The following is a 23,945-nucleotide window of genomic DNA, read 5'->3' as shown; positions in this document are numbered from 1 at the left end:
CCCATGCTGGAGCAGGTGCAGTGGGAAGAGGAAGAATGAAAGTAGCCACAAGATCTTTGGTGCTCAAGGCTTGAGGAATTCCAGATGTAAAATTGCCCCCCCTCCGCCCAATGCAGTGGGATATCCAGCCCCGAGGGATTGTGGGAGAAGGAGGTGTGGCTGCCCCTCAGTCCTTTGAGGGCTGAGTAAAGATGACATTTGTACTAGGCCTTCTTTGCCAAGCATGTGTTTGTTGCTGCCTGGGATTTGGCCCCAAATATCTGAATGTAGGGGGGGCTGGGAAGCCCCTCTACCACCTACCCTGAAATATCAATGCTGCCTAGGGGATTTGGACACCCAGGCCCAGAGCCTCACACTGTCAGTGGGAGTTAGGCACCTAAATGTCTTTGAAGGTCTGGACCCCTGTCCCCACTGGGCCCCTAAATAGGGTGACCAGACGTCCCGATTTTGACGGGACAGTCCCGATTTTAGGGGACTTGTCCCGCGTCCCGACCTTACCTTGGTCGGGACGCACTTTGTCCCGATATCTGGGACCGCGGCAAGCCGGCGCCACCCACGTGTTCTTCCCCGGCCCTGGGGCAGCGCTGCACAGCTGAGCTCTCAGCTGGTGTCCGCCTGCCGGCCGGCCGGCAAGAACCTAAAGAATCCAGCAGCAGCAGCCCCAGGCACACAGAGTGAGGCAGCAGGGAGGAATAGTCCACAGCTCGGCTGCATGCTGAGGGGGGCGCGGCTTGTAGACGCCGGCAGTGGGCAGAGAGACTGAGTCCCCCCCGCCTGCCTCGACTTGACCCGACCCCCAGCCACGCGACCCTCCAGGCTAGGAGCCAGAGCAGGACCTGCCTCTGCCTGCTGGATGTTTGCTTGCTGCATGCTGCTGCTCCAGCCTCGTGGTAAGCAATCAACTTACTCCGGCTGCTTTTGCTGTGGCTAGTTGGCTGTATGTGTGCCTGCCTGGGGGATCCGCCGGGAGGCAGCAAGAGCGTGGGGTGCTGGGGGGGGCTTTTGTAGAGTCACTGTTCTGCTCTGCTGATGCAGGGGGCCGCTGGCCTGGTGAGCATGGGGGCAGGGAGCCACATTCTTTCAGAGGGGGCTAAGCATAGCAGTACCTACACCCCCCAGCCCGCTGGGAAGCAGCTTCTCTCTTGTGGAGGAAGGTGCCAGTGGGGGGGTGAGGACATTGAGTGATTGGGAGGGGGGGTGAAAATAAAATAAAAAATAGAGGAGGAAAGAAATAAGCCAACGAGGGCGACTGTCCAGCAGGGTTGGGGGGAGGGAGGCTCAAGTTGTGACAAATGTTCTCAAGTTTTCAATGAATCATGTGTGCCTCAGTTTCCCCTAAATTTTGCATGGCTACCCAGTGGGGGAATGGCCAAGCAGGTGTGAAACCTGGAGGCCAAAGGGGGGACTCCCAGGAAGGGTGTGGGCGAAGTGACTCCGATTCTGAACAGCTGCGGAGAAGGGAGCGGGGTGGGCTAGGGGACACCCCCGCTACCTCCCAGCTGGGGGCTGCAAGGCTTTAGGAAACGGGGTGAGCCCAGCCCTTACCTCTCTTGCTCTTGCCAATCTGCCCCGCTTGGGGGCAGGGGCGGCAGGTTATATGGGCTCGTGGTGCCCGAGCACCAGGAATATTCAAGGCTGGGGGCTGTGCTCCACCAATATTTGGAGCTGGGTTTCTCCCTTGGCCCTGCCTGAAGCAGGCCCCGGCCCCTGTAGGCCACCCCCCAAGTCCCTTCCCCCACCCCAGAGCTTCCCTGCCTGAAAGAAAAGAGCCCAGTACCTCTCCCTTGCTTGCTTCTGCTTCTGCCTAAGGGCTATCCCACAAGAGCAGCAGGAGGGGGAGAGGGAAGGGGGGATGGGGGAGGAGGTGGCACACATGTGTTTGGCAGCCCCCCTCCCCTCCCCTGGCAACCACCTGGAGGAGACGCCAAGGGGACTTCTTGCCAGGAGACGGACATCTGGAGTGGATCTCACTCACCTGAGCAGCTTCTGGGGCTTTGGTGAGTGTTTGACCCTGTGATCCACCCCTCCCCCCTCAGCCCCCACTCCTGCTCAACGTTGGGCAAGGGGCATCCCCACCCCCCACCCCCAGTGAGGGGCAACAGGCTGCAGCAGGGGAGGAAGGAAGCCACATGTGATGGCAGCCCCCTCCACCCCCAGCACCCACCCACCCACCAGAGGGGAGATGGGGGAAGGGGGCTTCCTAGCCCTGAGCAGCTGGGGCTTGGGTGAATTTTGTGACACCCCCCCGCACCACAGCCACCACCCTGCAGTCCCCACTCCTGCCCCACACTGGGCAAGGGGCAGCCCCATCCCCAGTGAGGCTATGGTGAGGGGCAGGAGCAGGGGAGGCCACACATGCAGGGCCGGCGCTTCCACTAGGCGGTCGCCTTGGGCGGCAGGATTTGGGGGGTGGCCCCACCCCAGCCCACCCCAGAGCCCTTATCTGAGGGGAAAGACACGCAACTTAAAGTTCTTTGTTTAGTGTTCAAATAAATCTGTATGTTTAAATATGTATTATGATTGTCTATAATTTAGACTCACTGATTCCAGACCTTTGTGATGATGTAGTTTGCTTCAGCTGTCAGTGGCTGAAGCTGCGGCTGAAGGCAGGACTGGGGCCTCCCCTCTGTGACTGCGGCTGGAGCCAGAGCTAGAACCGGGACCCTTCACTCCCCTGCCCTGCAACTGGATCTGACTTGGCAACCAGGATCCTGCGCCCCTGTCCTGCAGCTTCAGGCGGGGGCTGGAGCCGGAGCCCTGTGCCCCTGGCCCCATGGCTTCTACTGGAGCTGGGGCCATGAGTCCTTGCCCTGTGTCTTGTGGTGCGGGCTGCAGCAGGGGCCGTACAACCCCTCTCGCAGCTTCCTAGGGCCCCCCTCGTGGCTATGTGCACCTGTGTCTGTCATCGTCATCTCTTTCCCCCCCCCCCCGCTCGCCGACGCCCCTCCCCCCCCCCCCGCTCGCCCAATGTGTCCTGATATTTCACTCTTGTGATCTGGTCACCCTACCCCTAAATCCCTTCAGTAACTTTGAAAATCTCCCCTCAGTGGGGTGCATCTTCCTTGATTCCTGTCCCCAGCCCCACAACAGCTCCTTGTTTGGCACTGCATGCTGCTCACCCACTATTCATCCTGCTCATGGACCACAGGCTGCCAGGCAGCCAAGTCCCACTGGGCACATGACTAGCACAAGCGCTTATAGAGTGCCAGAGCTGTGCAAGGTGCTATAAAGATGAGGTTCCTGCTCCAAGAGATTTCTAAATGGCCAAATCCTCAGCTGATGTAAATCAACAGAGCTCCATTGCTCTGGCCTCAGGGATCCATTCCACTGGCCCAGGCCCTCACAACAAAAGCTCAGAAGCCCCAGGCAGCTACTCTCAGAATGGTTTTGGAGAGGGGGTATTTCTTTCTTTTAACAACAGAAACAAAAATGAGACATTAACAAAGCATGAACTTGCATTTCCATGATGCCTGGTCTGGTGGTTAGGGCCCTCCTGTAGCATTTGGGGGAGCTGGGTTCAAGTACCCACTTTGCCACTGACTTCCTATGGGATGTTGGGTAAATCATGTAGCCTCTCTGTGCCTCAGTTCCCCATCTGTGACATGAGGATGACAGCCCTGTATGTTGTAAGGATGACATATATTACAGACTGCAAAGTGTTTTGAGATCTATCCCTGAAAAGTGCTATGTAAGGTATTGTTATTATAGATTCATAGATTTCAAATCCAGAAAAGACCACTGTGATCATCTCTAATCTGACCTCCTTATATAGCGCAGCTCAGAGAAATTCCCCAAAACAATCCCTGGCACAGACCTGTTAGAAGAACAGCCCATCTTGATTTGAAAATTGCCAGTGAAGGAGACTCCACCACGACTCTTGGTAAGATGTTCCAATGGTTCATTACTCACACCATTAAAATTTTCATCTTATTTCCACTCTGAATTTGTCTAGCTTCAACTTCCAGCCATTGGATGGTGTTAGACTTTCCTCTGCTAGATAGAAGAAGAACCCATAATTCAATATTTGTTCCCCATGGGATCAAGTCATTCCTTAACCTTCTCTTTGTTAAACTAAATAGACTGAACTCCTCGCGTTGTTACTATGAGGCAGATTTTCTAATCCTTTAGTCATTCTCATGGCTCTTCTCTGAACCCTCTCCAATTTATCAACATCCTTCTTGAGTTGTGGGCACCAGAACTGGACAAAGGATTCCAGCAGTGGTTGCACCAATGTCAAGTACAGAGATAAAATAACCTCTCTGCTCCTATTCCAGATTCCCGTTAATGTACCCCATGATCACATTAGCCCTTCATCCAATAGGACCCCAGGCCTCTTTGCTCATGATATAAGTATGAATTACCCTTCTGCCCCTCTGAAATGCAACCCAGCAGCTCCACCACACAACAGCTTAGGGCAGTGTGTGAAGAAGAATCCTTTACTCTGATGAGTGCAGGGGAAGAGAACCCCAATGATTACAAAAGCTGGTGTTTACCTAGGACATTGAGGCTAATGTTCTTGCAGATGGTGACATCAGATCTTTAATGACCATGCGTGGTTCAATTCGGAGGGTTTAACTAATGCATTTCAACTGAATGACAGCACATCTCTGTCCCCTAACAAAATGCTGGCCTATGGACCCAGAGAGAGCAGTGTTGGCCAGTGAATCACTAACACTATCTTCTATCTTCCATTTCCTTTAAATGTCTCCAATCCTCAGACCAGCTAAGCCAGTGCTGCTTCACTTAGGAGACCCAGGCATTGCATAGCCTGTAGTGGCACAGTTGCTTAAATCAAAATGTCTTTTCCTCCAACCTGGAGTACAGAGTGGATCTTTGCAGCTACTATGCCAGAGGTGAGGCATCATGTTCTAAATCAGGGGTCGGCCACCTTGGGCACGCGGCCCATCAGGGTAATCCGCTGGCGAATGACGAGACATTTGTTTATGTTGACCATCTGCAGGCACAGTCCCCCGCAGCTCCCAGTGGTGGTTCGCCATTCCCGGCCAATGGGAGCTCTGGGAAGCAGCGGTTAGCATGTCCCTTCCGCCTGCACCTGGAAGCTGCAGGGGGCCGTGCCTGTGGACGGTTAATGTAAACAAAATGTCTCACAGCCCGCCAGCAGATTACTCTGATGGGCCGCGTGCCAAAGGTTGCCAACTCCTGCTCTAGATGAAGGAGCAGATTGTTGTTTCTAATTGCCTTTCCCTGCTTAGAGGTGTGCTAGAGCATTATCTAAACAAGACTCAGCATCTAGGAAACATTACACTGTAACTGCTGCTCTGGTTAAAAAAAATAACACAACAAATCACAGAACAGGGAGTTCTTCCAACAATCTGCCTTTCTGTACCCTGGAAAATAATGATAGCCCATATGGAAAACCATATGGCTATTTTCCAGGTGTTTCATGCAGCATGAAATCTATGGAATAAATTATCTGTTTTTTTCCCCCCAAAGCACAAATTATCCTCTCTCAACATGATACATTTCAGGATTTTCTCTCGTCAGAAAATGTCATGCTAAATATCATGAACACCGGCCAATGTTATCTCTGAGTTCCATTCAGAAGCCCAGCAATTCTCTCTTTTTCTTTAAAGTGGTAGGTGAGAGCTGGGATGGAAAAGAGGAACAATATGTTGCAGATAGTTCTGAGGCTGGCATGTGACATTAAAAGGCAATGAGATTTTCAGTGCGGTCTAGCTAAGGTATTTGTACAGCCCCCATGACTGCAGTACTTGAGCATCTCACCATATCGAATGTCGTTATCCTCACAACCTCCCTTTGGGGCAATGCAGGGCTAATGTCCCTATTGTACAGATGGGGAACTGAGGCACAGGGCAACTCAGTGACCCGCTCCACAGAAAATGAGTGAAGGAGCAAGGGTCTCCAGAGGTGTGAGTCCTAACCACTGGACCATCCTTCCTCTCTAGAAGTGTCTGATCCACAGCGGAATTTTGTTAAATCCCTTAGCCAGCTTGACAATCTAACCCAGGCCAACACAGGAGCAAATCTCTTGGGCCCTTCTTCTTCCATTCTCGTTTTACCCAGCAAAGAGCATGACTAGGAGGGAAGCAATCCTGTCTGAGATGTGCTGGGTTGTAATTTCATGTATATAGTTATTAGGCTGAAAATGTGTCCTCATGGCTTAAAACAAGCCCAGGCAAAAACTCTCCCGAAGCAGAGGGGCAGTTCACACCTCATCAGGATATGTATGGGACGAACCCAGTCCAGCCTCACAGGAACAAAAGACACTGGCCTAGGCAACAACAAAGGACTCTCGAGTGAGTCACCCCCCTTCCTTCGGTCACTTTGGGACTGTGATGAGGTAATGCTCATCTGACTCTGAAGTGCGGGTGGGGGGGGGAAAGCCAAGAGGGAAGAAAGGACATGATAAAAGGAAGAGATGCTTGCCATGCTCTTCCTCTCTTCCACCTCCATCTACAGACATCACCACCAAACAACTGAAGCACTGATCAAAGGGGAGAGCCTGGCTGAAGGGCAATCTGTGGTGAGAAGCATCTAAATTTGTAACGGCATTGAATGTGTTAAGATCAACTTAGAATGTATTTTGCTTTTATTTCATTTGACCAAATCTGACTTGTTATGTTTTGACTTATAATCACTTAAAATCTATCTTTGTAGTTAATAAATCTATTTGTTTGTTCTACCTGAAGTAGTGTGTTTGGTTTGAAGCGTGTCAGAGACTCCCCTTGGGATAACAAGCCTGGTACATATCAATTTCTTTGTTAAACTGACAAACTCATATAAGCTTGCAGCATCCAGCGAGCATAACTGAACACTGCCAGACGGAGGTTTCTAGGGTTGTGTCTGGGACCGGAGATATCGGCTACTGTCATTTGGTTGCACAATCCAAGGAGCAGCTTACATGCCAGAGGCTGTGCGTGAACAGCCCTGGAGTGGGGGTTCTCACAGCAGTACAGGGTAAGGCTGGCTTCCAGGGTTAAGGAATGGAGTGTCCTAGCAGATCACCAGTCCAGATAACACCAGAGGAGAACATCACAGTTGGGGTGTGGGCTGCATTCACTTCTGCTTGTAAAGTGCTTGGGATGCCAGGCAGTAGGCACTAGAGCAGGGCAAGGTGGTGTGGGTAGCAGCATTGCAGTAGGAAAGCCATAGGGTCTAGGGGATGGAGTGCCAGAGACCTGGGTTCTGTTCCTGGCTGTGCTGGTGACCTTGGGCAAGTTAAGTCATTTCACTTCTCTTTCTTCCCTGCACCCTTTGTCTATCTTGTCTATTAGACTGCAAATTCTTTGGTGAAGGGACTGTCTGCTACCGTGAGTCTGTTCAGCACCCAGCACAACAAGGTCTAGATCATGGTAGGGGGTCACCAGATGCTATTAGAATGCAAATACTAATAGAAGTAATGGCACAAAAAGGTCAGGGAAGCACTGGCCCAAGGAATGGGACCATCCCAACTGCTTGGGGTTCAAATGGTTGGTAGAGAGGCATTTAGGGGGCCTGAGCTCTGGTTTCTTAGGCCTTGTCTAGACTAGGATTTAAGGTGTGATGTTAGCAAACACACTTTCAAAGTCTAGTGTAGACAAGGCAATGCTGTCTTTGACATGTGTTAACCTGGTCCTCTTAAAGCATACAGGGAACTTGGGCTTTAATTTGATCAACTTACCAGGCAGGGGCACAGCCATAATTTTCCTAAGGAGGGGAGCTAGGTCTGGGGGTCCCAGGGGCCAGAGCCCAGAAGCAGCCATCACCCCTGCTCAAGGCCATGCTGGTCACTGACCACTTCAATCGCTGTTTCTTTCCCATCTCCAAGGCTAGCCCCAGGTGAGAGAGACTGGCTCAGACCTCTCCTCCCCTCCCAGCAGAGAGACTGGGAATTTGTGGTAATGCCTATGGCCAAGGGCAAGGGGCTGAGACCCCCTGACTCTCCTCCCGGTTTCCCCCTACTAGCGGGGGTTAAAGTCTACATCACCCTGGTCTACACTTGACGAGTTAACACAGGCTGACATCATCCCTTAGATCCCAGTCTACACAGTGCCTATATGTGTCTGGTCTCAGGATCTGCCCCAGCAAAGATGACTCGCCAAATTCCCTGAGCCACAATTCTTTCTCTGCACCAGTGTATGGGAAGAACGACAGACTAGACTGGTGAGCTTCATCCTGGGGCAAGACAAAGCATGAGCAAGAGTGTCTGAATCAGGCCCCACATATGTGACTAGGACAGAATCAACCCCCTATGGCTGAAAGGTTTAGAAGAGCTCAAACATTTCTTGCCGATTGGGGGAACACATGGTTTTTTTAAAATACTACACAACAGGCCACATAAAAGATGGGTGGTATGGGACTGTGCTGTATATTTAATTAAACTGGGAATTAAAGGATTTTTAATAAGAAGGGAATAAAAGTGGCTCTAGCTTTCTGCCGAGCTATTGCCAATGCCTTGACACTCAGAGATAGATTAGCCATTTCGATTCATTTTAAGGAGGGGGTAGGGAGGAAAGACCATATGCAAATTGACCGATATGATGAGAATCGTAACAGGACGAGGGAAGAGGCATAGTATGAAATGCCAGGAGGAGGAAGTGATATGGATTATGGATTTTAATAACACTTGGTGCACTTGCAAATTCTGTCTCAGGCTCTCATCGCTCAGTCCCAGCCTGAAGAGATAGAGTGTGTCTCTAGGCACTGCCATGAGCAGAGGACGGTAAGGTGCACCACTCCAGAAGCAGTTGCAGGATGTAGGGTGATGCAGAGATACCTTCCCTCCTTAAGTCACAATCACCTCCATGCTCTCTCCCAGAAGGGAGTGATTTTTTGCTGGCCTATACTAGCAAGAAATGATGATGCTCCACCTCAGCTCAGGTTCTGACCAGTGCATTGTTGGGTTTCACCCATTCCTGTCTCCCACTCCTCTGCCTTCCCCTCCCCACCCACTTCCTACCACCTAACCACTACAGCTAGTTGCAAGGTTTCCATCTGTTTTTTTTCTTGGGGGAAAAAAACATGATGGAAATTTTTTTCAGGAAAAAAAAAAGGTTTTGCCCCAAACCCTGAGCTTTTTATTGACAGACAGAATGAATGTTTTTCAGCTCTCAAAACTTGGGGGGAGGGGTGTCATTTTTGGCGGTGTCATTTTTTCAGTAACATCCAATATTTTTTGTGGGAAAACATGTCCTTTCCTGACTAGTTCCATTCTCAGGAGCAGGGAGATCAGTAATTTGCTCCTGGGCTAGAGCATAAATCGCTGGGCTAAATGCAGGACTCATTGGGTGAGGTTCTCCAGCCTGTGTTATGCAAGAGCTCAGACAAAATGCTCATGATGGACCCATCTGGAGTTAAAATCTAGGACTCTCTGCATTACCATAATGCGCACACACACTATGCCCATATTACATATTAAAAGAAACTTATGTTAAAAGGACATTATTTAGGTTGCACAGTCAAGCCCTCAAAAGTTAGGAAATACATAAAGTTAGGATTTACGGTTGTTCATGCAACCTTAATTCTGCCTTCTTGTGTGTCCATCCCCAGCACTGAATGAGGCAGGGCCCTGTGGAAAAAAATAGTATGTAATCATGTAATTAAAGGCATAATGCAAACACACTAGGGAGCTGCATGAAGATTGCACCAGCAACCGTAAATCTGGCATTTCTTAAACCTCAATAATGTCCTTTTAACGGTAGTTTTTTACATGTAAGTTCCTAGGTTGTTTCAAAAGAGAACAACACATTCTGTTATGGAAAATTGCAACAACAACCTCCCCATTGTGCACTGACAACAGGGTTTAACCCATGAGCCTTCAGCACATCCCTCTATATCCTTTTTCTCCATAGGACTAAGTACAACAGCTGGCAGGAGAAGAGTTTTATACCAGCCAGGGATAGACTACTGGATCCGGGGTGGGCAGGGGCAGGGAATGCAGGCTGGACTCACTTTCTCTCTTATCCGCCTGCCCTGGGGTAGAGGGAGCTCTGGACTTATGTGGTGCTCACAGGATGTCAGGGAGCTAGCTGCAGCAGAGCACTCTCCTATCAGCACACTGGGTGCAGCTGATCCTATCAGGGGTTACCTGATTGACTGCACTTCCAGATATGAGGAGGGGCAGAGCTAACTACTATTTAACCCAGCAACATTAGCTCAGCTCGCTGGTTGCTCAGCGCATTCCCTACCCGCAGCTGCACTTGGTCCTGTTTCCTGTGCCTGCTCCTGCCTACATGCTTCCCTTCTCCACCCTCAACACCACTGGCTCTAACCCCAGCTCTGCTTCCTGACCAAGTCTCCAGCTCACCCACTGATGCTGGCATTGAGCTTCTGATCCCCAGTTCTGACTCTCAGTTTTGCTCTTGACTCCCACACCCAGGTGTCCCATGGCCCTGATACTTGACTTCAGCTCGGCTTGGCTCTAACCTGCAAGCCATGACTCCGACCATTAGGCCCGACCAGCCACGGCATAGAATCATAGAAGATTAGGGTTGGAAGAGACCTCAGAAGGTCATATAATCCAACCCCCTGCTCAAAGCAGGACCAACTGCAACTAAATCATCCCAGCCAGAGCTCTGTCAAGCCGGGCCTTAAAAACCTCTAAGGCTGGAAATTCCACCACCTTCCGAGGTAACATATTCCAATGCTTCACCACCCTCCTAGTGAAATAGTGTTTCCTAATATCCAACCTGAACCTCCCACACTGCAACTTAAGACCATTGCTCCTTGTTCTGTCATCTACCACCACTGAGAACAGTCTAGCTCCATCCTCTTTGGAACCCCCCTTCAGGTAGTTGAAGGCTGCTATCAAATCCCCCCTCACTCTTTTCTTCTGCAGAAAAATAAACTAAATAAGCCCAGTTCCCTCAGCCTCTCCTCATAAGTCATGTGCCCCAGCCCCACATCTCTGTCATGTTCTTGGCAGTTTGAGCAGCCCAAGAAAGAAAGACTGAAGAGTGGGCTCGGCTGTGAGGTTGAACCGTATTGAGGCTTCTCTCTTCCTGATGGTTGAAGCGGACACCTTGTAGAGACTGCAGACCCAGATGGCGGCCCTGCAATCTCATTAGCTGGGACCCAGGTCCCTTAAGAACTGAAGATTCTGCTGCCAGCCAGGTTTGATGGTGACCGTGGGAAATTTCGCAGCTTCCTGAATCAATGCTGGCTCCTGTTCATGCTGCGACTTCTTCATTTCCCACTGACTAGCCCAAAGTGGGGCTTATTACCAGCCTTTTAATCAGGGAGGCCCTGGCCTGGATGTCCCCTCTGCTGGAGACTTCCAGCCCCTTCAGGGGCAACTTGAGGAATTCGTCCGAGCTCTTGTGATGGTTGTTAATACCCGAATCATTCCAGCTCCACTGAGAGTATGATTCAGAATCTGTGCAGGGAATAGACTAGTCACCACGTTCGCTGCAGAATTCCAGCACTTAGCGGCGGACACTAGATGGAATGAGGCAGCACAGCACTGCAGGGCTTGAATGAAGAACTTAAGGATGAGCTGACACAGGTTGAGCCACCATCTGACATAGACTCTCTAGTCAAGCTGTGCATCAGCATCAACGATTGCCTGATAAATGCCGAGTCCTGTTTTCCACCCCCGCAGGCCAACCAGATTTGACCCTGCCTTGTTGACAAAGAAGGAAGCTGGTGACGAGCCTTAGACTTATGCCTATATTGTGGGGAACCTGGGAACTACGTCCTGGAATGCCCTAGTAAGCTCCTTTTGTCAACTGGTACCCTAGCTCTGTCTGGCCAGCAAGCCACTGCTCTCCAATTTCCCCTTTGGTTATTTTTTCAGAGTAGCAGCCGTGTTAGTCTGTATCCGCAAAAAGAAGAACAGGAGGACTTGTGGCACCTTAGAGACTAACAAATTTATTAGAGCATAAGCTTGGGCTGTAGTCCACGAAAGCTTATGCTCTAATAAATTTGTTAGTCTCTAAGGTGCCACAAGTCCTCCTGTTCTTCCCTTTGGTTATGACATCCTGCCATCTCTGAGGTCATGCTGAGGGTGCTAGTGGACTCAGGGGCTCTGACAACTTCATGAACCTAGATTTGGCTTGGAACCATAATGTGCACACTCAGTGTAAGTGTAAGAGCATCCCCAATTTGGTAGAATCCATTGATGGGTTGCTCCGCTCTCCTCTGGCCGAGTGACTCATCAGATGAAACCACAGACTGTGACCACCATCCAGGGCCACAAGGAGGCTCTGCAATTTGGACTGATCTTTGCCCCTCTCTCCTTTCATCCTCAGCATTCCTTGACTGGTTGCCTACAATTCATGCATCCACTGGGGCTCAGGCACAATGCACTTTACGTCAAGATTCTGCTGCCAGTCATGTTTTTCAAGGTCAGGTGTCAGACCTAAACCCCCTTGTGATGCAGTGACTGAAGTGGGGACTTTAAAGGTAGACAGGCCCGCTCTGTCACCCCTTCATCCACTTTGAGTATTCCAGAGAAATATCAAGACTACGCTGATGTCTTTGACAAAAGGAGGGCAGATGTTTTACCACTGCATTGCAGTTATCATTGCCCCATCAACCTGCAGCAGAAGGCTGACATTTCCTTCAGCCGCATGCACTCCCTCTCAGACCTAGAACTCCAGGTGCTCTGGGAATACCTCTGGGAAAATTTAGAGAAAGGGTTTATTCATCCTTCTACCTCTCTGGCAGGGGCTCCAACCTTTTCTGTGCAAAAAAAGATGGCTCCCTGCACCCCTTTGTTGCTTAGTGGGCCCTGAATAGAGTGACAGTTCAAAATTGCTACCTTTTGTCATAGAATCATAGAATATCAGGGTTGGAAGGGACCTCAGGAGGTCATCTATTCCAACCCCCCTGCTCATAGCAGGACGAATCCCCAACTAAATCACTTATCAATGAACTTTTTGAGAAACGTCACTCACCCAGGGTTTTTTCTAAACTGAACCTTTGTGGAGCCTACAATCTGTTTTGTATTAAGTAAGGTGATGAGTGGAAGAGAACATTCTGCACTCAGAACTAGCTTGAGTATTTAGTTATGCCATTTGGGCAATGTTTCAGCATTTTGTGAACAACATTTTCCAGAACATGCTAGACCAATTTGTTATCTATTTAGCTGATATTCTTGTCTTCTCCAAAAACCAGAAGCTACATGAGCAACATGTTCACCTGGTCCTTGACAGACTTCACCAGAATTGCAGCTATGTCAGACTGGAGAAATGCACATTCGATAAGGACACTATCAAGCTTCTCGGTCATAGAATTTCTCCCAAGGGCCTAACAAAGGACCCACAGAAAGTATCGGTCATCACTAGATAGCGTGCCCCAAAGGATGTCAAGGGAGTTCAGCGGTTTCTTGAATTTGCCGATTTTTATCGGTGTTTCATTAAAAGATTCTTCCAGCTAGTGGCACCAATAACTGCACTCCTCCAAAAACGGATTCATTTTGTCTGATACAGTCAGCCTTTGATCAGCTAAAGAAAGCTTTCACTTCACCTCTTGTTCTTGTGCATCCACATCCTGCAAAACCTTGTACCATGGAAGCAGATGCCTCAAACTTCATAATGGGAGCAGTACTTCTGCAAAATGCAGGACCCCAAAATCAACTCCATCCTTCTGTGTATTATTCCCGTAAACTAACCCCTGCTGAGAAAAACTATGATATCTGGACAAGGAGCTGCCTGCAATCAAAATGGCATTCAAAGTCCAGGTCTAAACCCATCACAAGAACTTAGAACATCTTTGAACAGTCTGGAATCTTAATCAAAAGCAGATCCAGTGACCACTTTTCTTTACCAGGTTTGATTTCATCATTACCTACCACCTTGGTCATGAAATGGGACAGCAGACATCCTTTCCCATAAAAATGAGTACACCAAACCAAATATGGCTATGAGATACTGTGCTATGACCAGCAAATTTTATTTGTGGAACCCCAGCCTAGGATTTGATGTCCCTTATTCGGACATGACTTCCAAGAGACAAACAAGCAGCCAAAATCTGTCAGACTCTTGCGACCTCCGACACTCCAGTCAACTTGGATTTCCATTTGCATGGTGGTCTACTGTATCATGGGAAGTGCCTTTACATTCCAGAAGGTCAGCCCAGACCCGAAGTGTTGAGAATGTGCCATTATATGAGAGTGGCCTGCCATTTTGGCCACCATAAGACTCAGGATTTGGTGGTACAAAGTTTCTGGTAGTCTGGGGTTAGTACTGTGAAAAAATATGTTAGCTACGGTGACCTGTGCTGTTGGAGCAAGTAGTCACGTGCTAAACCATTTGGTCTACTCTAGCCTCTGCCCATCCTGCCTGAGTCCTGGTGTGTGGTCTTGTTGGAGTTCATTGCTGAACTATCTGGCTTGCAAGGTTGCACCATTATCCGGGTAGCACTTGATCTTTTCACTAAGGGTATGTGTACACTACGAAATTAGGTCGAATTTATAGAAGTCGATTTTTAGGAAGCAATTTTATACATTCAATTGTGTGTGTCCCCACTAAGCGCATTAAGTTGGCGGAGTGCGTCCACAGTACCGAGGCTAGCGTCGACTTTCGGAGCGTTGCACTGTGGGTAGCTATCCCACAGTTCCCGCAGTCTCCACCACCCATTGGAATTCTGGGTTGAGCTCCCACTGCCTGATGGGGCAAAAACATTGTCGCGGGTGGTTTGGGGTACATGTTGGGTACATGGGTACCCCTCCCTCCATGAGAGCAACGGCAGACAATTGTTTCAAGGCTTTTTTTCCACGCAGACGCCATACCACGGCAAGCGTGCAGCCCGCTCAGCTCAGCAGCTGCTGTTGTGTCCTGAGTGCTGCTGGCAGCAGACGGTACAATAGGGCTGAAAACCATTGTCATGCTTCCGCTGCCACTCTGCTCTCCTGCTCTGGCAGCTGAAGGTACAATAGGGCTGGAAACTATCATCATGCTTCTGCTGCCACTCTGCTTTCCTGCTCTGGCAGCTGACGGTACAATAGGGCTGCAAACCATCGTCATGCTTCCACTGCCACTCTGCTTTCCTGCTCTGGCAGCTGAAGGTACAGTAGGGCTGCAAACCATCGTCATTGAATGACTGAACGACCACTTCCGCTGCCACTGTGCTCTCTTGCTCTGGCAGTAGACAGTGCAGTAGGGCTGCAAACCATCGTAACGCTTCCACTGCCACTCTGCTCTCCTGCTCTCATGCCATACTACAGCAAACATGGAGCCCACTCAGATCATGGCAGTTATGAGCACTGTAAACACCTCGCGAATTATCCTGCAGTATATGCAGCACCAGAACCTGCAAAAGCAGGCGAGGAGGCAACGGCAGCGCGGTGACGAGAGTGATGAGGACATGGACACAGACTTCTCTCAAAGCACGGGCCCTGGCAATTTGGACATCATGGTGGTAATGGGGCAGGTTCATGCCGTGGAACGCCGACTCTGGGCCTGGGAAACAAGCACAGGCTGGTGGGACTGCATAGTGTTGCAGGTCTGGGATGATTCCCAGTGGCTGCGAAACTTTTACATGTGTCAGGGCACTTTCATGGAACTTTGTGACTTGCTTTCCCCTGCTCTGAAGCGCAAGAATACCAAGATGAGAGCAGCCCTCACAGTTCACAAGCGAGTGGTGATAGCCCTGTGGAAGCTTGCAATGCTAGACAGCTACGGGTCAGTTGGGAATCAATTTGGAGTGGGCAAATCTACTGTGGGGGCTGCTGTGATTCAAGTAGCCAACGCAATCACTGAGCTGCTGCTATCAAGGGTAGTGACTCTGGGAAATGTGCAGGTCATAGTGGATTACTTTGTTCCAATGGGATTTCCTAACTGTGGTGGGGTGATAGACAGAATGCATATCCCTATCTTGGGACTGGCCCACCAAGGCAGCCAGTACATAAACCAAAAGAGGTACTTTTTAATGGTGCTGCAAGCACTGGTGGATCACAAAGAACGTTTCACCAACATCAATGTGGGATGGCCGGGAAAGGTACATGACGCTTGCATCTTCAGAAATTCTGGTCTGTCTGAATGGCTGCAGCAAGGGACTTACTTTCCAGACCAGAAAATAACCGTCAGGGATGTTGAAATGCCTATAGTTACCCTTGGGGACCCAGCCTACCCCTTAATGCCATGGCTCATGAAGCCATACACAGTCACTCTGGACAGTAGTCAGGAGCTTTTCAACTATAGGCTGAGCAAGTGCAGAATGGTGGTAGAATGTGCATTTGGAGCTTTAAAAGCTCGCTGGCGCAGTTTACTGACTCGGTTAGACCTCAGCAAAACCAATATTCCCATCATTATTACTGCTTGCTGTGTGCTCCACAATATTTGTGAGACTAAGGGGGAGACGTTTAGGGTGGGGTGGGAGGTTGAGGCAAATCGCCTGGCCACTGATTACACACAGCCCGACACCAGGGCGGTTAGAAGAGCACAGCAGGATGTGCTGCACATCAGAGAAGCTTTGAAAACTAGTTTCATGACTGGCCAGGCTACAGTGTGAAAGTTCTGTTTGTTTCTCCTTGATGAAAACCTGCCCCCTTGGTTCACTCTACTTCCCTGTAAGCCAAACGCACTCCCCTCCCCGCTTCAATCACCACTTGCAGAGGCAATAAAGTCATTGTTGTTTCAAATTCATGCATTCTTTATTAATTAATCACAGAAATAGGGGGATAACTGCCAAGGTAGCTCGGAAGGATGGTGGAGGAGGGGAGGAGGGAAGTACAAGGCCACACTGCACTTCAAAACTTATTGAATGCCAGCCTTCTGTTGCTTGGGCAGTCCTCTGGGGTGGAGTGGTTGGGTGCCCGGAGCCCCCACCCGTTCTTGTGCGTGAGGAGGCTATGGAACTTGGGGAGAGGGCGGTTGGTTACACAGGGGCTGCAGCAGCAGTCTGTGCTCCTGTTGCGTTTCCTGCACCTCAACCATATGCCGGAGCATATCAGTTTGATCCTCCAGTAGCCTCAGCAGTCCCTCCTGCCTCCTTTCATCATGCTGCTGCCTCCGCTCCTCTTGCTCCCGCCACCTCTCATCTCGCGCATCCCTCCTGTCCTAGCGTTCATTTTGTGCTTTCCTGGACTCTGACATTGTCTGCCTCCATGCATTCTGCTGGGCTCTTTCAGTGCAGGAGGACTGCATGAGCTCAGAGAATATTTCATCACAAGTGTGGTTTTTTCGCCTTCTTATCTGCTCTAGCCTCTGAGACAAAGATGATAGTGGTAGCATTGAAACATTTGCAACTGCAGGAGGAAAAAAAGGAGAGTTGGGTTGACCATTTAAAATGGATTGGCCATTTAAAAGGAGGGGATAAGGTTTTTGGGTTAACGTGCAGCACAACCCCCTCCTCACACCGAATTCTCTGGGATGATCGCTTTACCCCTCCCCCCACCGCGTGGCTAACAGCAGGGATGATTTCTTTTTAGCCATAGGCACACAGCCCAGCCGGAACGGCCACCTCTGAATGTCCCCTTAATAAAATTCCCCTATTTCAACCAGGTGACCATGAATAATATCACTCTCCTGAGGATAACACAGAGAGATAAAGAACGGATGTTGTTTGACTGCATTCCAGTAGCTTTACTGGCCGAAAATACATCTCAAGTCTTCAGGGCAAATTAATCACTGAACACGCTTGCTTTTAAACCATATATTATATTTACAAAGGTACACTCACCAGAGGGGCCTTCTCCGCTTTCAAGGTCCGGGAGCCCGGGTTGGGAGGGTAATGTCTCCAGGGTGATAAACAGTTCCTGGCTGTCGGGGAGAACGGTTTCTCCGCTTGCCTGCTGTGCACTATCATCTTCCTCATCCCCAAAATCCTCATCCCTGTTGTGTGAGACTCCCTTGCAGGAGTCCACATACAGGGGTGGGGTAGTTGTAGGGGCATCCCCTAGAATTGCATGCAGTTCATGATAGAAGTGGCATGTCTGGGGGTCTGACCCGGAGCGGCTGTTTGCCTCTTTGGTTTTTTGGTAGGCTTGCCTGAGCTCCTTAAGTTTCACATGGCACTGCGGGTCCCTGTTATAGCCTCTGTCCTTCATATCCTTGGAGATTTTTTCAAATATTTTGGCATTTTGTCTTTTGGAACGGAGTTCTGATATCACGGATTTGTCTCCCCATACAGCAATCAGATCCAGTACCTCCCGTTCGGTCCATGCTGGAGCTCTCTTGTGATTCTGGGACTCCATGGTCACCTCTGCTGATGACCCCTGCATGGTCACCTGTGCTGATCAGCTTGCCACACTGGCCAAACAGGAAATAAAATTCAAAAGTTCACGGGGCTATTCCTGTCTACCTGGCCAGTGCATCTGAGTTGAAAGTGCTGTCCAGAGCGATCACAATGGAGCACTCTGGGATAGTTCCCAGAGGCTAATATCGTTGAATTGCGTCCACACTACCCCCAAATTCGGCGATGTCGATTTTAGCGCTAATCCCCTCGTCGGGGAGGAGTACAGAAATCGATTTTACGACCCATTTAAGTCGACAAAAATGGCTTCGTCGTGTGGACGGGTGCAGGGTTAAATCGATCTAACGCTGCTAAAGTCAACCTAAACCCGTAGTGTAGATCAAGGCTAAGATGGCACACTTTATTTCTTTTCACTGTCTCCCAACCACTCAAGAAACAGCCTAACTCTTCCTAAACCTTGTTTTTTTGACTCCATAGAGTGCCAACAGGAATAGTTTCTGATCAGGGCAACAATTCATGTCCCAGTTGTGGTGCAAACTCTGTAAAGTCCTAGGAACTGAACTCTTCACCTTCTCAGCCTCCCACCCACAGACCAACCAGCCAGGGCTGGATTAACCTTTTGTGGGCCCCGGCGCCAAACATATTTTTGGGCCCCCGTTTAGTCATTGTGGACTCCGAATGTGGGCCTGGTCTGGCAGTGCCATTGGTGCCATAGTATACCCGGTACTGAATCTCAGAGACATTTTTCATTTTGATCACACACCTCTGCATGACTATATGCATTTCTGTACACAGCTCCCTCAGCCCCCAGTTTTTCTCATTAAGCTGTACACCATGTGGGTTTACCAGTGTCCACAGTGAGCAGTAATTTCACAGTGATCGGGGAAACTCCCCACAGATTTATCTCCTTCCTCATTCAGACCTTCTATAACCATGTCTCCAGTACCACCCTATGTCACCAGTCACTGTATGGGGTTCTGGTCTCAGCTCAATAAAGTTTCACAGCCAGCAGATACCTGATCAATTCTGACAAATCCCTCGCTGAGCACCCATCCTGCTATTTGAGCAAGCCACTTGCAAACACCATTTCCCCAAAGTGAGGACTTAGCCCCTGGGAACCTGAAGTCACCAGCTTTTCTCCCTCTGCTCCCATCTACATGCTAGTCTACTACCTGGTCAGCCCCACCTCTCCCTATGCTTGTTTCTCTTCTATCTTGGACATGCTCCCTAGCCAGCTGGAGCTATTCTCCCTCTGCAAGCCTGATCTGCTTCCTCTTTCCCTGCTCCCCTTGACATTCCTTTCCTATAGGTGACCTCTGTTCCTTGAGGTTAACTCCAGTTTCTTTATCCGCTCCTAGCTTAATGGCCCCCAGTAGTCACAGAGCCACCTGCAGCTTCTCTGGCTAGAGCCATGGGGCCAATTGCCAGAGGCCAGCCTTAGATAGCTGCAGCTGCTTGCAAGGAAGGGGTGGCAATTCCAAGGCTGAGCATGCTTGAACCTTGCAACGGCGGCACTAGGGACTCTAAATCCTCAGCGCTGGCCCTAGGCAGCTGCAGACTCTGGAGTTAGGTGTTTCCCTCCTCTAGGCTATGAGATGCCCATCACCTGCAGCAGAGGCCACCAATTCCCACACACGCCTCAGCTAGCACATAGTCAAGCAGAAAGTGCAGCCTGAATGATTTTGGAGGCTGGAGTGCCAGGAGGTTCCCATCCCTGAGCAGCAGCTCTGCAACAAGCTCACATGCCCCTCCTCCACTGTGGGACCAGGACCCTGTGAAGACAGTGGAGTTACCCTGTGTATAACCAGTTCTGCCAAAGCCTGTTGAAGTAAGTGGGAGTCTTTTCATCGTCTTTAATGGGCTGCATATAGAAGCAAAGGACCCCATTCTAGACTCTAGGAGCAAAGTGCATTCTATGCTTATAACAGGAAGGTCTCTCATTAGTGAATAAGCAACACCTCCTACAGCACCTCGCTTTTTCTGAGAGGCCTCCTGCCCAATTACTAAATGTAAACCTGCTTCGCTTCTCAGGGCTAAAAATATCAGGTAGTGTGGTTACAACTGAATTCAGCAGGAATTTTGGATGTGCACAGAACATAGACAGGACTGGTTCCTGCATGTTTACAGAACTGCAGTCAAGTGGAACAATTTTCAGCTTGTATGATTGGAGGATATCTGATCCATATTGTAAGACTGTCCTACATAAATGAAGTAAAGTTGAGGTGCCTTTATTATTCTTTTCTTCCACTCTTCATTTCTGTAGGGAATTTGCCAATGCAATATCATGGTCTTCTTTTTAAACAAACAAAACTAAAAAAAATGGCAATGGTTGTTGAAAAGAGCAATTCCAGCCCTAGTTATTACTGGGAAGACCCCAGCATTTGTTGCTCAATTTTATCCTACTTTTTTTTACAGCAAGTTACAGTGGATCAGTTTATTTGATTTGGGAGAAATGAAGTAACAGCTGCCCAAATTGAGTTTGAGTACTCCTGAATTTTGAGGGTGTTCAAATCTGGAAGGCAGGTGCTAGATTCCCTTTCTGAATATTAGATAAATCTGGAAAGGAAAAGTCAATTTCTGCTTCCATGGCTCAGAAGTGGAAATCCTCCTGCATGCCTGGTACTGTATCTACAGTGGCCCAGGTCCTCTAGTACAGCCACCGCTCCCTTACTTTTCATTTTAACTTCTACTGGTGGAGTCCATATACCTCCCCTGCTAGGCTTCTGATAGAGAGGTGCACTGTCCATCTATTCCATCCAGTTCCTTCTTTGGGGGCTGCCAGGCGAGGTCACACCAGCATCCCTAAACCGGTCTGGGGAAGTCTTCTGAGGGTGATATCTGGGCCAAAGCCGCCTACTCCTTGGGCATACTTGTTCCCCACTCTCAGTGCCACCCCCTTCTAGCAGCCAGCTCCCCATTCACAGCAAGCGGCAGCGCATGGGATCTTAGCTTCCCCACTCCCTCCCACTCCCTTTTCTGTTGATAGCAGCCATGGGAATGCTGGGAAATGTAGTTCCTTCCCTGCTCCAGGGCAGGCTCTCTAGGCAGGGAGCTGGCCAGGGAACTACAGCTCCCAGGGCCCTGTGGGTTCTCAGCTCCCATGGATCCCTGCTGCTCCGAGTCTCACTCTCAGAGCCTCCGCTTGTGCAGCACTGTGAGAGGGGAGGAAGTGAGTGTTATGGTCCCCTTCTGAGCTTGGGCCTGGCACTATGGCGCCATTGGCGCCATGGTAAATCCGGTACTGCAACCAGCACAGGGAGTGGATAAATCAAATCTTCGAGCAATACCTTCAATGCTTCCCTAACTACCGCCAAGAGGACTGGGTCACACTCCTGCCATATGCCGAATTTGCTTACCTCCATCCAACACAAACCATTTTATGCCAGTTGTGTTTTTCACCCTCATCTCACCCTGCAGACTCACAAGTTCTCGCTGCAACAGACCTTGTTACCCACCTTCACCACGTTCACCAGGAACGCATGGAGCATTTGGAAGCCACCAAGGAAACATGTAAATGTTATGCTGACCAAAGTCGCGAAGTTGCACTTACACTTAGAGTGGGGGATAAGTGGGGGATAAGGTCTGGCTGTCCACTGAACGTCTCAAATCCTCCCGGGCATCACCAGATTAGGCTATTAATACTGGGTCCATCTCAGATCACTGAACAAGTCAGCGCAGTAACATTCTGATTCCCAAACATCTCCTGAGCAATGGACACATGAGAAGGAAAATAGCCATTTTAATAGCTTATATCTCAGCAGAAGCTGAACGAAAATTCATGGGACAAAGAAAAGGCACTTCCATAGCTGAGGGGCCTTTTTCCCACTGAATATCAAAGGCCTGCTGCAAAGATGGAGGTGTGAGAACATCTCAAAGAACCACATTTATAATGGAAAGTGTCAGACAACCTACATTCAGTGGTCTCTGCCAGCTCCCCCTATTATAAATGCATTTCATAAGGCACCCATAGCACCACAGCCACTAGGCCCCATAGGTTAAAATTTATAGCAGTGCTGCTATAAAGTATACTGAGTCCTTCCCCCTCCCTGTCATTAAGCTGCTTACTTATGGAGAAAATCCGAAGCAAAATTAAAATGGCATCAGAAAGTAAGACTAATTAAAACTACAATTATTTTGTGCCAGAGAATCCTCTTGGCATTTCTACTTGATATGTCAGAGGGAGACTGAGTTGGGGGTGTCTATCTACCTGACTGAGTAGTTTATGGGGATTTAGTTGAATTACAAACAAATTATGTACAGCTCTACCAAGAGTTTTTGTGAAATCGAACCATAAACTCAAATGTAAAGGCATTTTGGAACTAGAGATGTTGGCTCAGATCCTGAGCGGTGACCAATCTGGAATCATACAAGTCAGGAAGAAAGGGAGGTCGAAGGTCAGATTTCAGACACCTTTGCGCTCTGCTGATTTTGGGGCCATGTAAGAGCCAGTTCACTACATAAACCAGAGCAGTCTCAGTTGCCAATGCCCACCCCCCATAAAGGTTGTTCCAGGAGTCTGGGGTCTGGGGAAACCCTGGCCAAACACTCTTTCCCTGGCCATGTGCATAGGAGGGGTATAGCTGCTGAAGCAGTTCTGTGCCCTCTGAGGATTCCTTTATGCATGGCAAATCCTCAGCCATTAATGGCTGCCTTGCACTGCCAAAGAGGCAGAAATTAGCCAGAGCAGGACCCAGGGCCTGGCCCAATGAGCTACATAATTGTAAGTGTAAATCAGAGTGGAACTAGTTCCCTCGTTCACAGAATCAGCGCAGGGCCAGCAGAGACCAATTATCTCATCTCACTGCACTGGGCAGCCTCATGCTCCACTGTCCCCAGTTGCTTTTGATAGCCCAGTCTCAGCTTCCTGCAGTGGCAGAGCCCATTTGCACCCCTAGGGGCTGATGTTCCATTGCCCAATTGCACTGTTAGGATTTTGTACTGATGCTTCAACTCTTCCTTCTCTAGCTTTAGGCCCTTGCTGCTTGCCCTGCCATCTTCTGAGACTGTGAATAATTCCCTTCCTTCATGTCAACTGCTACCTTGAAGGCATTTCCAGTTCAGCCTTTGATCACGTCTCCCCGAGCTGTCTCTTTTTTTTTACTCTTTACCATTCGGTCCTATAGTCTCTCCTCATGTGTTTGATAATCCACTCCTCATGTGTCATCTCAGCTGTATTTTTTCTAGTTCTCCTCTCAATCCTTCCTAAACCGTGGGGACAGGAACGGCATGCAATGCTTTTATAACATTCCCCATTCATATAGCACCTTTCGCCCCAATGCCCTTCATGATCTGTAGACACACAGCGCTGGTGAAATGCAGCCACCTCTGGGGTGGAGGGCAAGAACCAGACAAGTAGGACATTTCATAACTGTGGAGTCAGTTAGGCCAAAGACAACAGGCCAAACCCTACTCTGTGCCATGAAACTTATTTACATCCACAAAGAGCACATAGGAATTCAACTGTCCTCTGAAAAAACAACCCAGTAAACGATACTGTAGTGGGTTTATCTGCCTGGTAAGGATGAAAACTCTGCTGGGATTCTAATTAGCACCCATAGAGCACTCAATACCACAAACCCAGAATGAACCAATTTCCCTCTACTCATTGCAGACAGGGGTCAGATTGAGGCCCCGGAGCTCTCACCGTAAGTGTGAATCTTATCTATCTGGCCTGAGCTCACCCACTTCTTGCTGACCTCACCTACAGAGGGGCAGTAGGGCAGAGGCTTGAGAATGTGGAGACTTGCCACAGCGGTGTCACATGAATCTTTTGCTCAATGTAGGTTGGAATCCTCTGAATCCTGGATTCAAATGAATCCAGCACCAAAAAGCAAAATATTGATGAATCC

At 49.3% G+C, this 23,945-nt stretch overlaps 1 long non-coding RNA gene across 1 annotated transcript; it reads left to right on the top strand.

Annotated features, from left to right (window-relative positions):
• Positions 1-364: 364 nt before the first annotated feature.
• LOC135973992 (uncharacterized) lies at positions 365-6,664 on the top strand. The gene is made up of 3 exons (XR_010591112.1): positions 365-890; positions 1,810-1,997; positions 2,536-6,664. It is a non-coding gene; the product is annotated as an uncharacterized LOC135973992 (long non-coding RNA).
• The last annotated feature ends 17,281 nt before the right edge of the window (positions 6,665-23,945 follow it).

Source organism: Chrysemys picta, chromosome 10 (assembly GCF_011386835.1).
Source record: "Chrysemys picta bellii isolate R12L10 chromosome 10, ASM1138683v2, whole genome shotgun sequence".
Classification (NCBI taxonomy): Eukaryota; Metazoa; Chordata; order Testudines; family Emydidae; genus Chrysemys; species Chrysemys picta.
Note: the sequence above shows the minus strand (reverse complement) of the source record. Positions and strands in the feature narration are given on the sequence as shown.